Below are 12,314 nucleotides of genomic sequence, written 5' to 3' on the forward strand. Positions count from 1 at the left end.
CCCACTGGACAGGTAAGAAGTGTCATAATACAAAGATATAAATACACATTGTACACATTTGAGCACATCTGTACATTCTGCTATTACCTATCAAGATAATAATAGTATACAGAAACTTTTAACAGTACCATTTGAAAGTATACAGGCAGGCCCTTGCACTACATGCTTTGGGGAATTCATCCATAAATCTGACCACAAAAGAGATAGGTATAGTGTGTATGGGTTTGGCAAAGTCAGTAGATAGATGATTGAGGATAGATAAATTGGTATCAGCTGACTTAGCAGTTGGGGGGAGGGAGGGTTCAAAATGATTTGGGGACCCCCCAAAAAAAGCCTCTGACACTCTGCCTGAATATAAAGCACAAATCACATTTAAAAATATTTTAGGGGGTGTTTGGGGTAAAGCACTACTATGGAGCTGATAAAATACATTGTTAAGTGACTACATGAGGTGAATATAGGGCCAGGAGACCATGCTGGGGAGGTTAGTAAAGGCAACTATGTATGAAGGACAAAAAAAAAAATTAAAAATCCAGCATGCATGAGGATAAAGGGGACATTCACAGTATATTACAATCATGGTAATTAGGGAATGAGGAAAGAAATACAATACATTAGCAAACATTATATACAATAAAATGTGATATTAAAGGATAAAAATCTTACCTTAATATAATCCTTCTGCAGGACCTGAATGATGGCAGAACAGGTCTCTGGAATAATGATCCCCAAAGCCTGGGGGGAGATGCCTGTCGAGAACTTCAAGTCCTGCAGGCTTCTCCCCGTTGACAATTACCGCAGGGTGGTGACGAGCCTCTGCTCCAGAGTGGTGGCTTGCCTCATGCAGGTATCCTGCCTGCTAATGTAAGGGGTCAGCAAAGCCAACAAACGGTGAAATATGGGGTCCGTCATCCGGAAAAAGTTCCTGAAATCATCAGGATTATTCTCATGGATCTCATGGAGCAAAGGCATATGACAGAACTGGTCACGCTAAAGCAACCAATTCTTGGTCCATTAACTCCTCCCCACCCTGTTCATGGACTGGACTTGTGTCAAGGTCAGGACCCCAACACCAAGCCCCCGCACAGCACGAACTCTACGAGGAGTACGTATACGCAACATGGCTAGAAAATGGTCGGCTGCTCAGAACGAAGTAACAGAACGCACTGAAGAACAGCAAGGCCTGTGAAGAGCGACCTGAAAAACAGTAACGAACGAACAAGAACAGAATGACAAGAGTCACGCGTCACTTGCTGCACGCACTGAAGAGCAGATACAAACCCACAAGCACAAACTGAACAGCAGAAAACGATCTGAAAACCATGAGTCTGAAAAAGCGCGAATCGTCTCTCACCAAACTTTTACTAACACGAGATTAGCAAAAGGAGCCCAAAGGGTGCCGCGCTTGGTTCTGCACTGGCCTTTTCTAACCTCGTCGTACGTGGTGTACGTCACTTCGTTCTTGGAAATTCCGACAACTTTGTGCGACCGTGTGTATGCAAAACAAGTTTGAGCCAACATCCATCTGAAAAAATCCATGGATTTTGTTGTCGGAATATCCGATCAATGTCCGATCGTGTGTACGGGGCATTAGTCTGTAGGGTTCAATATTGAGTTGGCCCACCCTTTGCAGCTATAACAGCTTCAACTCTTCTGGGAAATCTGTGCACAAGATTTAGGAATGTGTCTATGGGAATGTTTGGCCATTCTTCCAGAAGCCCTTTTGTGAGGTCAGGCACTGGTGTTGGACAAGAAGGCCTGGCTCACAGTCTCCGCTCTAATTCATCCTAAAGGTATTCTATCTGGTTGATGTCAAGACTCTGTGCAGGCCAGTCAAGTTTCCCCACCCAAACTAGTTCATCCATGTCTTTATGGACCTTGTTTGTGCACTGGTGCACAGTCATGTTGGAACAGGAAAGGGCCATCTCCAAACTTTTCCCACAAAGTTGGAAGCATGAAATTGTTCAAAATGTCTTTGTATGCTGACACTTTAAGAGTTCCCTTCACTGGAACTAAGGGGCCAAGCCCAATCTCTGAAAAATAACCCCCCCTCCACCAAATTATTTGGGCCAAAGCACAAAGCAAGGTCCAAAAAGACATGGATGAGTGAGTTTGGGGTGGAGGAACTTGACTGGCCTGCACAGAATCCTCCTGATCTCAACCCAATAGAACTTGAGCGGAGACTGCGAGCCAGGCCTTCTGGTCCAACATCAGTGCCTGACTTTACAAATGCGCTTCTGGAAGAATGGTCAGACATTCCCATAGACACATTCCTAAACCTTGTGGACAGCCCTCCCAGAAGAGTTAAAGCTGTTATAGCTTCAAAGGGTGGGCCAACTCAATATTGAACCTTATGGACTAAGACTTGGATGCCATTAAAGTTAATGTGCGTGTAAAGGCAAGCTTCCCAATACTTTTGACAATATAGTGTATATTTGAAAATGTTGTGCAACTAAAACCTCTGTTTTTAAGATACAAGTTAAGTGTTGTTCCATAGTTCATCTGGTTCAAAAATGACACAAGTCCATCCAGTTTAAATCACAGAAAAAAAAACACATACAAAATAAAGCCTCAATATACACAATCCTATACCCACAGTTGATCCAATGGAAGGTTGACCAGTTCCCCAATATCTTTTTTTGTGGGTTGGTGCCCAAAACTGAACTGCATATTCCAGATGAGGTCTCACTAATGATTTTTACAGGAGCAAAATTATATCTCTCTCTCTGCAGTCCATACCTCTTTTAATATAAGAAATGCATGCTATTATTAAGCTTATGATCTACCAGAACACCCAGATCTGTCTCTACCATTGACTCCCTCAGTTGTACTCCCCCTCATTTTCCACATTGTCACCCAAACAAACAGTGCATTGAGGTTGACTTGTAAGTTTGAGACATCCTGTAAGAATGTCCTATTAAAGAAATAGTAAATAAAGAAGTACTGGGAGCCTGAATAATCATTGATTGGTTGGGGTGCTGCCCAGATTATAAGGGTAGGGTGTATTCACACAGCATACAGTCATCCAAAAACAAAACGAAAAATCCACAATGTCCACCTCCACTCCGAAATGCCCCTCTCCCCCTTACTAACCAATAATTTCCCCCTAGGACCTAAACCAATAGATTCCCCATCTCATTACCCCCCTCCCCTAGGAGCTGGGACAGCGCAGCTGCAACTAACTACACCCCAAGGTGTGACCCCTGATAAGTGCACCTGCAATAAATTATGATGAATGTTCAGGAGTGCAGAGAATCCAATGACCACCCAGGATCCTGGATGAAATAGCACTACACCTTAGAGCCACAATGGGCGAATGCAGTGCACCCCATCATGCCAGGTATTTCTGGGAAACGGTCAAAGGATAGGAAAATAAACCCGCTGATGACTATTAGCACCAATATTTAAAAAAAGGGATATTTAAAAAAGGGCCAAAATACATCCCTGGGAATTACAGATTAGTTAGCCTAAAATCAATAGTATGCAAGCTCTAGTGTGTACTAAGTGTGGTATAATAGTATGGAGGGGATGATAAGGGACCGTATACAAGATTTTAGTAATGAAAACGGTATCATTAGCAGTAATCAGCATGTATTCATGAAGAATCGTTCTTGCCTAACCACTCTATTAACCTTCTATGAGGAGGTGAGCTGCCATCTAGATAAAGGAAGGCCCGTAGATGTGGTGTATCTGGATTTTTCAAAAGCATTTGACACAGTTCCCCATAAACGTTTACTGTACAAAGTAAGGTCCTTTGCCATGGACCATAGGGTGAGTACATGGATTCAAAACTGGCTACAAGAGCAAGTTCAGAGGGTGGTGATAAATGGGGAGTACTCGGAATGGTCAGGGGTGGAAAGTGGGGTCCCCCAGGGTTCTGTGCTGGGACCAATCCTATTTAATTTGTTCATAAACGACCTGGAGGATGGGGTAAACAGTTCAATCTCTGTATTTGTGGATGATACTAAGCTAAGCAGGGCAATAATTTCTTCTTTGCAGGATGTGGAAACCTTGCAAGAAGATCTGAACAAATTAATGGGGTGGGCAACTACATGGCAAATGAGGTTTAATGTAGAAAAATGTAAAATAATGCATTTGGGTGGCAATAATATGAATGCAATCTACTCACTGGGGGGAGAACCTCTGGGGGAATAAAGGATGGAAAAGGACCCGGGGGTCCTAGTAGATGATAGGCTCAGCAATGGCATGCAATGCCATGCTGCTGCTAACAAAGCAAACATAATATTGGCATGCATTAAAAAGGGGATTAACTCAAGAGATAAAGCGATACTTCTCCCACTCTGCAAAACCCTGGTCCGGCCTCACCTGGAATATGCTGTCCAGTTCTGGGCACCAGTCCTCAGGAAGGATGTACTGGAATGGAGCGAGTACAGAAAAGTGCAACAAAGCTAATAAAGGGACTGGAGGATATTAGTTATGAAGAAAGGTTGCAGGCACTGAACTTATTCTCTCTGGAGAAGAGATGCTTGAGAGGGGATATGATTTCAATTTACAAATACCATACTGGTGACCCCACAATAGGGATAAAACTTTTTTTTGCAGAAGGGAGTTTTATAAGACACGTGGCCATTCATTAAAATTAGAAGAAAAGAGGTTTAACCTTAAACTGCGTTGAGGGTAAGAGCTGCAAGGATGTGGAATTCCCTTCCATGTATGGTGGTTTCAGCGGGGAGCATGGATAGTTTCAAAATGATAGATGAGCACCATAATGACCACAACATACAGGGATGTACAATGTAATACTGACGTATAATCACACACATAGGTTGGACTTGATAGACTTGTGTCTTTTTTTCAACCTCACCTACTATGTAACTATGTAACTATCCCTGGAACAATGATGATGATCAAAAATACCAGGCCCATATTGTCAGGTAAAGGTAAGTGCCTGTAGAACATGATTGGAGAGATAAATGGCACTATGGAAATTCATGTGTCCAACAGTCTCCTAAATTGATGTGTAAAGGAAACCGCACCATAGATTGAAAAATCCCACTGATCACTCAACTTCTGTGTAATGTCATATAGTGAAGGAGATGGAAGAACATCAATCATGCATCTCAGCAAGACCTAGGACAGTGTGAACATGGTGATATCTATACACTGCATTTGATCCGGCCAGTGATAGAAATACTGGGTCCCATACAATCTGGGTACCCGCGTAATACTGCATAATACTGCAGATGTGATCAATCTGCATGTGGTTCTTTTACTCACTGTCCCATTTCCTTCCAGCCACTTCTCTGTATGTGTCTGTATGTGTTGAAATCACTAGGCAGGGAGGTGCATGCGCGGAGTCGAGCAGGGCAGACATGCATTGTTAGAGCTCCACACCGCTGAGGAGAGAAGAGAAGGACAAAGCGGAGCCTGCAGGCTCAAAAGGTATCCATTTGAACCTTTTTGCCCCAGGGAACAAACTGTGAAAGTTTGGGCAGGAAAAATGGTACTGGGAGGAAGCCGTGGCAGAAATAAAAATCACCTCACAAAGAGCTCACAGGCACTCACTGCAACTAAAGCAGCTCCAGTCACCTCACAATATACAGCACCAGGGCGCTCTCACAGACAGAAAATGTCACAGCAAGACTCTCCATTTGAGTCAGATACAGAACAAATCCTCTCACAAACTTCTCCACAAGCCTCCTCAGCATCCCCAGTAATATTATTACAATTTGAAAAGATGCTTCATAAGGCTTTAAAACAAACCTCAGACCAAATAACAAACAGCCTAACCAAAGAAATAAGAGAGCTGGGAAACCGCACCGCAGCCTTAGAAATAAAAATGGATGAAATTGAAATTACAACCCAAGAAAATATAACAGAATTGGAACAATTAAAAGAAGAGAATTTAATACTTCAAACTAAGCACGAAGATTACGAAAATAGAGCCAGACGTTCAAACTTGCGCATAAGGGGAATACCTGAAACTGTGACAGACCTGCAATCTACTATTACTGCTCTATTACAAGAACTAAAGCCAGATATCCCTGTTGAACGTTTAGAACTGGACAGAGTACACAGAGCCCTCACAGCCAAAAAGAAAGATGGACCCCCACGTGATATAATCACAAAATTTCATTATTACAGAACGAAAGAACAAATACTAATTGCTGCAAGAGAAAAAAAGGAACTTAATTTTCAAGGACACAATTATCAAATTTTTGCTGACCTATCCCAACTTACTATTACTAAAAGACGATCCATGAAACCCCAACTAATGGAACTGCAACGCCACAACATTATGTATCAATGGGGTTTCCCCTTTTCAGTCAGATTTAACTACCAAGGTACAATTTACAGAAGCAGATCAGCAGATGAACTACAACAAACCCTTTTAAAATTAAATCTGACAGAACCGACAAGCAGCAACTCTCCCACACGCAGAAGAATGGCATCATCTTCACCTTCAGGCAGCACCCAGAAAATTTCAGAACAAAATGGGAATCATCATTCTCACAAAAGAGGCCGTTATGCCACATCATCCATGGACCAAGAAGATTCAATGGACTGACATCCTATTTCCTGATATCTCTTCATTTATTATACTAAGAGATGGTTCTCTATAAAAAACCTGTATTTATAACTGAATGTAACTGCATTCTGATAGTCACACACTGTGTGGGATCATGTTACATTCCAGTTATATTTCTTATTACTTCTGATTCATATAGCCTTAGAATATATAAGTGAAACAAGGAAATTCTTGTTCAGTTATATATTTTCAGGTAATAACAATAGATTTATTACTTTTTAGGACAAATATGTTCAATAATCCAGAAGTAATGGAAGCTTTTTCTTTCTTTTCTTAAAACAAATATATTATTACCTAACTAGTTCCTAGAACTATGGTTTTGTTTATTCTAATCTGAAGCAATACAACCTCAATTTTATGAGTTAACATATCTAAACAGTTACATATGAATAAAATATGTAATTGTTTACTCTAAAAGGGTTAAAATCCCAAAATAATTCAAACCATCTTCATCAATACCAAAGTTATTAACAGTACCTTTCTAACTGAATTATTTAGCCTAGGGCAAAACTAACCATATACAACCACCCTGGAATAAATAATTTCAACAAAAACTATATTCTGCACTCCAATTAATGAATCATCATTTTGATGTCTTTTGACATAGCACTTCTCTCCTGTAAGCGGAAGATCCGTGTACCCCCATTAGCCCTCCTCATTCTCCCAACCATATTATGTGGGAGTGTGATGAAGGCACTTATTCCCCTGAGAGAGATATTTATTCTCTTTCACGGGTAAATTGTGATTACTTGCAAAAAATAATTTATACAATGTATCATCTAATCTCATATGTTTTTTGTTTACTCTTTACTCCAGAATTCACTGGTTTCTTTCCTATCTTTTCATCTCTTCAGTCCACACAGGTTGATCTGCGCAGTCAGCTCTGCATAACAAAAAGTAAGTCAAAACTATTTGATCTGTTACCATGGCACCACTGAATATACTTTCCCTGAATGTTCAGGGAATAAATGTCCCTCAAAAAAGGACCAAAGCCTTCCGTACTTTCCATAACAAGAAGGCTCACATAGTATGCCTCCAAGAAACACACTTCACCAAAGATTCTACTCCAAAATATATTTCTCCTTTTTATCAACAAATTTACACGGCTTCTGCCTGTACCAAACAAAGGGGTACTCTAATTGCATTTCACCAATCCACACCATTCACCTTATCATCAGAAATTAAAGACCCAGAAGGTAGATACCTGATACTCATGGGTTATATAATGGATACAGCAATCACGGTGATTTCCTACTACGCTCCTAACAAACAACCTACACCATTTCTCTAACATATATTACAAGTGATTAATACACACAAAATAGGAACAGTGATAATGTGCGGGGATTCGAACCAGGTCCTCCTCCCATTTCTAGATAAATCACCTTTTACACCATCTAAAATATCCTCTAGATTACCTTTTCCTCAACTTCTTTCCAAATACAATCTGGTAGATTCGTGGAGAGAAAGTAACCCAATGAAAAAGAAATTCACTTATTTCTCGCACCCTCATCAAACCTTCACCAGAATAGATCATATTTTTCTAACGATAGGAATGATACCAGAAATTATTGCATCAGATATAATTCCGATTCCGTGGTCTGACCATAATGCAGTATACACTACTATAGCCTCAGCCATACCAAAAGCGCAAGACCCAACGTGGTACTTACCGGACATAATGCTCAAACACCCACTACATCAGATGGCCATTGAACAAGCTTTAAAGGAATACATAACAATTAATAATACAACAGACATCTCCCCAATAACACTGTGGGAAGCTCATAAGCCTGTCTTGCGTGGTACAATACAAAGACAAATGGCACTATTTAAACGGGAACGCAAAAATCTAGCAAAAAAACTAGAACTCAATTTTAATGCAGCCTACATATCATTCCAAGATAATCCATCTCAGAGTACAAAATCTCATCTGGAAAAATCTAGATTGGAATACGATCTATTTCTCACTGAGTCAGTTGATAAATCCCTCAAACACTCCAAACACAATTTCTACATGAATACAAACAAACCAGGCACATATTTGGCACGGGCATTAAATTCAACTAACAAATCTTTCAAACCAATACGTTTGAAATTATCAAAAAATGTTTATACTTGTAATCCAGTTAAAATAGTTCATAAATTTCACTCACACCTCGCAACTTTATACAAGACAAACAATGAATTTAATCCTACAGAGACTGAATCCTTCTTCTCAAAAATAACCTTACCTGAGTTGTCTCAGAATCAAAAAAGCAGTTTGGATGAGCCTATAACTATAGATGAAGTTGCTAACGCCATAAAAGACCTAAAACTTAACAAAAGACCAGGCCCAGACAGCTACTCGGCTTTATACTATAAAACATTCTCAGAAATACTCTCTCCCATTCTCACTGAAACTTTTAACAAACTTCTAGAAGGACATTCTTTTCGGCAAGAAACACTAATGGCAATTGTTTGCATGATCCCAAAACCCCTTTCTGATGATACTTCCTGTGTGAATTATCGGCCTATCTCTCTGTTAAACCTTGATATTAAATTATTAGCAAAAATAATAGCAAAACGCCTCAATAGCATTATAGGAAAATTAATACATAGAGATCAAGTAGGCTTCATGCCAAATAGACAGGCAGGCGATAATATACGCAGGGCAGTGTTATTGGCACATATTGCTAAAAAACGGAAAATCCCTTTATGTTTTCTATCTCTCGATATTAAGAGGGCATTTGATACAGTATCCTGGCAATATATGCAATATTCATTACAAAAATGGGGTTTTGGACCCCACTTTTTAACATGGATCAAAGCATTATATAATAAACCCAAAGCCTATATAAAATATGCTGGATACAAATCTGATGCCTTTAATATCGAAAGAGGTACCCGACAGGGTTGCCCATTATCTCCCTTATTATTTGCCCTTATACTCGAACCCATGGCCCAATACATCAGAACAAACCAAACTATAACTGGCATTGAAGTAGGAGGTATTACACACAAATTATGTATATTTGCAGACGATATATTACTTTTTCTATCATCACCACAGGTCTCTGGTCCTAACTTAATACCAGCTCTTGATGGATTTGCAGCCCTATCCGGCCTTATGATTAATCCTAAGAAATGCCTAGTGCTTAATATTTCGCTCACGAACATGGAATTGATCCCGGCTAGGGCTGCACTCCCATTCACATGGGCAGAAAAATCAATCCCATATCTTGGAATTCATTTAACAGCATCTCATTCTGACTTATTCTCAACCAATTATCCTCCTGTATTAAGACAGATCACAAATCTAATAAAACAATGGTCGCAACTTCCTTTATCCTGGATAGGGAAGATTAATGCAATCAAAATGACTATTCTACCCAAATTGCTTTATCTATTCAGAGTCCTCCCTGTTCCAATTCCTTCCTATTTTTTGAGAATAGTACAAAAAAGAGCAACTTCGTTTATATGGGGCTCTTCTAAACCACGTATACCTATACACACACTACATCTTCCCAAAAATAAAGGAGGCCTGGGATACCCTAATTTTACTAACTACTACAGAGCAGCACATTTGGCCAGTCTGTCCAAATACCATGCAAAACAGGAAATCCCATTATGGGTATTTATAGAGGCTTCAGAAAATAACCCTCTATTAATATCAAACTTGTTATGGCTTGATCCTAAAGACCGCTTTAAAATTCATAATCCCATAACTAAACACTTCTTATCTCTCTGGGATAAACTAAAAACCAAATATCAGTTACAATCTCCACACAATCCTCTCCTTTCTTTTATCAGAAATCCGGCCTTTTATCCGGCATGGATCTACCCAAATTCTTTTAAAGCTTGGACAACATCAGGTATTCAGACACTAAATGACTTCATAGCATCTAAATCATTCCTTTCATTCCCATCGCTTAGAGAAAAATATGATCTACCAAACTCTGAGATATTTAGATATCTCCAAATTAAAAATTTCTATACACCATTCCTAAAGGAGGATACACCATTATCCCAATTATCCATTTTTGAATCAATCTGTACAAAAGATCCATTTGCTAAAGGTACAATTTCATCACTTTATAATCAATTTTATGGAGTAGTAAATCTTAATAGAACCTCTTACGTTCAGAGGTGGGAGGAGGACCTGGGACGAACTTTAGAAGACACGGACTGGTCTAACATATGGCTCACATCTTAGTCATCTTCACCCAACATCTTAGCACTGGAGACAAATTATAAAGTCCTAACTCGCTGGTACCTTGTACCCGCTAGAGTGGCAAAATATTCACCTAATACCTCAGCTCTTTGTTTTCGAGGATGCCCAGAAATAGGCACACATTTACACATATGGTGGACGTGCCCAGTAATCCAAACCTTCTGGAAGGAAGTCTTCGTGATTGCATCTAAAATATTTAAAAAAATAATACAACCAGATCCATATATAACTTTACTTAATCTAAAACCGGAATGGTTAACACTCTCTCAATTCAAACTTATGATCCAACTAATAACGGCTGCAAAACAAACAGTGGCCAAGGCATGGAAATCTCCTACATTGGTACTAGCAGAAACAATTCACAGAATAAATAATACAATGTCCCATGCTAAGATGGTAGCCATCGATCAAAATCAAATTCCAAAATTTGAAAAACTTTGGCATCCTTGGATAAAACAATAGTTCCTGTCAAATTTCAATGACTCTGTCCTGTTGCCATGGTAACAGATTAAATGACCTACAGAGATACCCATTCTAAGGCTTCAAAGAGAACTAAAAAGAATAATAAACTGACGAGCGGGACAACCTTGTGGACCATACCTCTGCCTTTCTACCCTTTTTCTTCTTTCTCTTTCCTTTTCTCCACCTTACGATTAAAGCTCATTATCAGAATTTATTTGACCTATATACACTCTACCTGTAAACAATATGTATAGTAGGTATAAATCATTTAAATACCTACAAAAGTAACTAAGGAAATGATATATATCTTTAATTTAGGTTTACGTGAACCCAATGTTTAATATTTGAAATTTCATGATATTTACCTATATAAACCCTACTGTAAAACAATGAGCTTACTTTATAGATCCTTGTAAACTTACTTTATGTATCTTTATAATATTGTATACTCAATAAACTTCTCTTGACAAGGAAATCACTAGGCATCCTTGGTTTGAATAGACTCACAGCAGGTGGGATTAGATCCAAAGTGATGTATATTTTGAATTGTGCTGGTGCGGATGAGTATCCCGTATGGGTGTACAATAACACCAGCTGGTTGATCAGAAGCCGTACTCCCATGTGGGGGAGACAGCCAACCAATCCAATAGAGCACCAATAGCAGTCCCGTGAATCGAGATTCCAAAATTCTCTGCCAGGTCAATCAGGCATGCAGTGGAACAGGGGGTGGGGGATCTGTTCCTGTATCGTGTCTACATGTTTCGTTCTGCCCCCGGAACTTTATCAGGACATCAGGGGCATTTCGCGGTGGAGGTGGATAACATTATGTATACCTTGTGATGCTGTTTCACTAATTTAATAAAGCAATAGGAGGTAGCCTTTGGGTGTTCACATATTTTTTGTTATGATTCCTGTAAGAATGTTATTCCACTGCATAGCTTGGTGTCATCTGTAAATACTGAAATGGTATTTTTAGTCTAATGCTGCGTACACACGAGCGGACTTTCCAGCAAACTTGGTCCGGCGTACCGGAGTCCGTCGGACAATTCGATCGTGTGTGGGCTCCAGCTGACTTTTTTTTCTCAAAAG

The sequence above is a fragment of the Aquarana catesbeiana genome, linkage group LG11 (genome assembly GCF_042186555.1).
Source record: "Aquarana catesbeiana isolate 2022-GZ linkage group LG11, ASM4218655v1, whole genome shotgun sequence".
In the NCBI taxonomy this organism is placed as follows: Eukaryota; Metazoa; Chordata; class Amphibia; order Anura; family Ranidae; genus Aquarana; species Aquarana catesbeiana.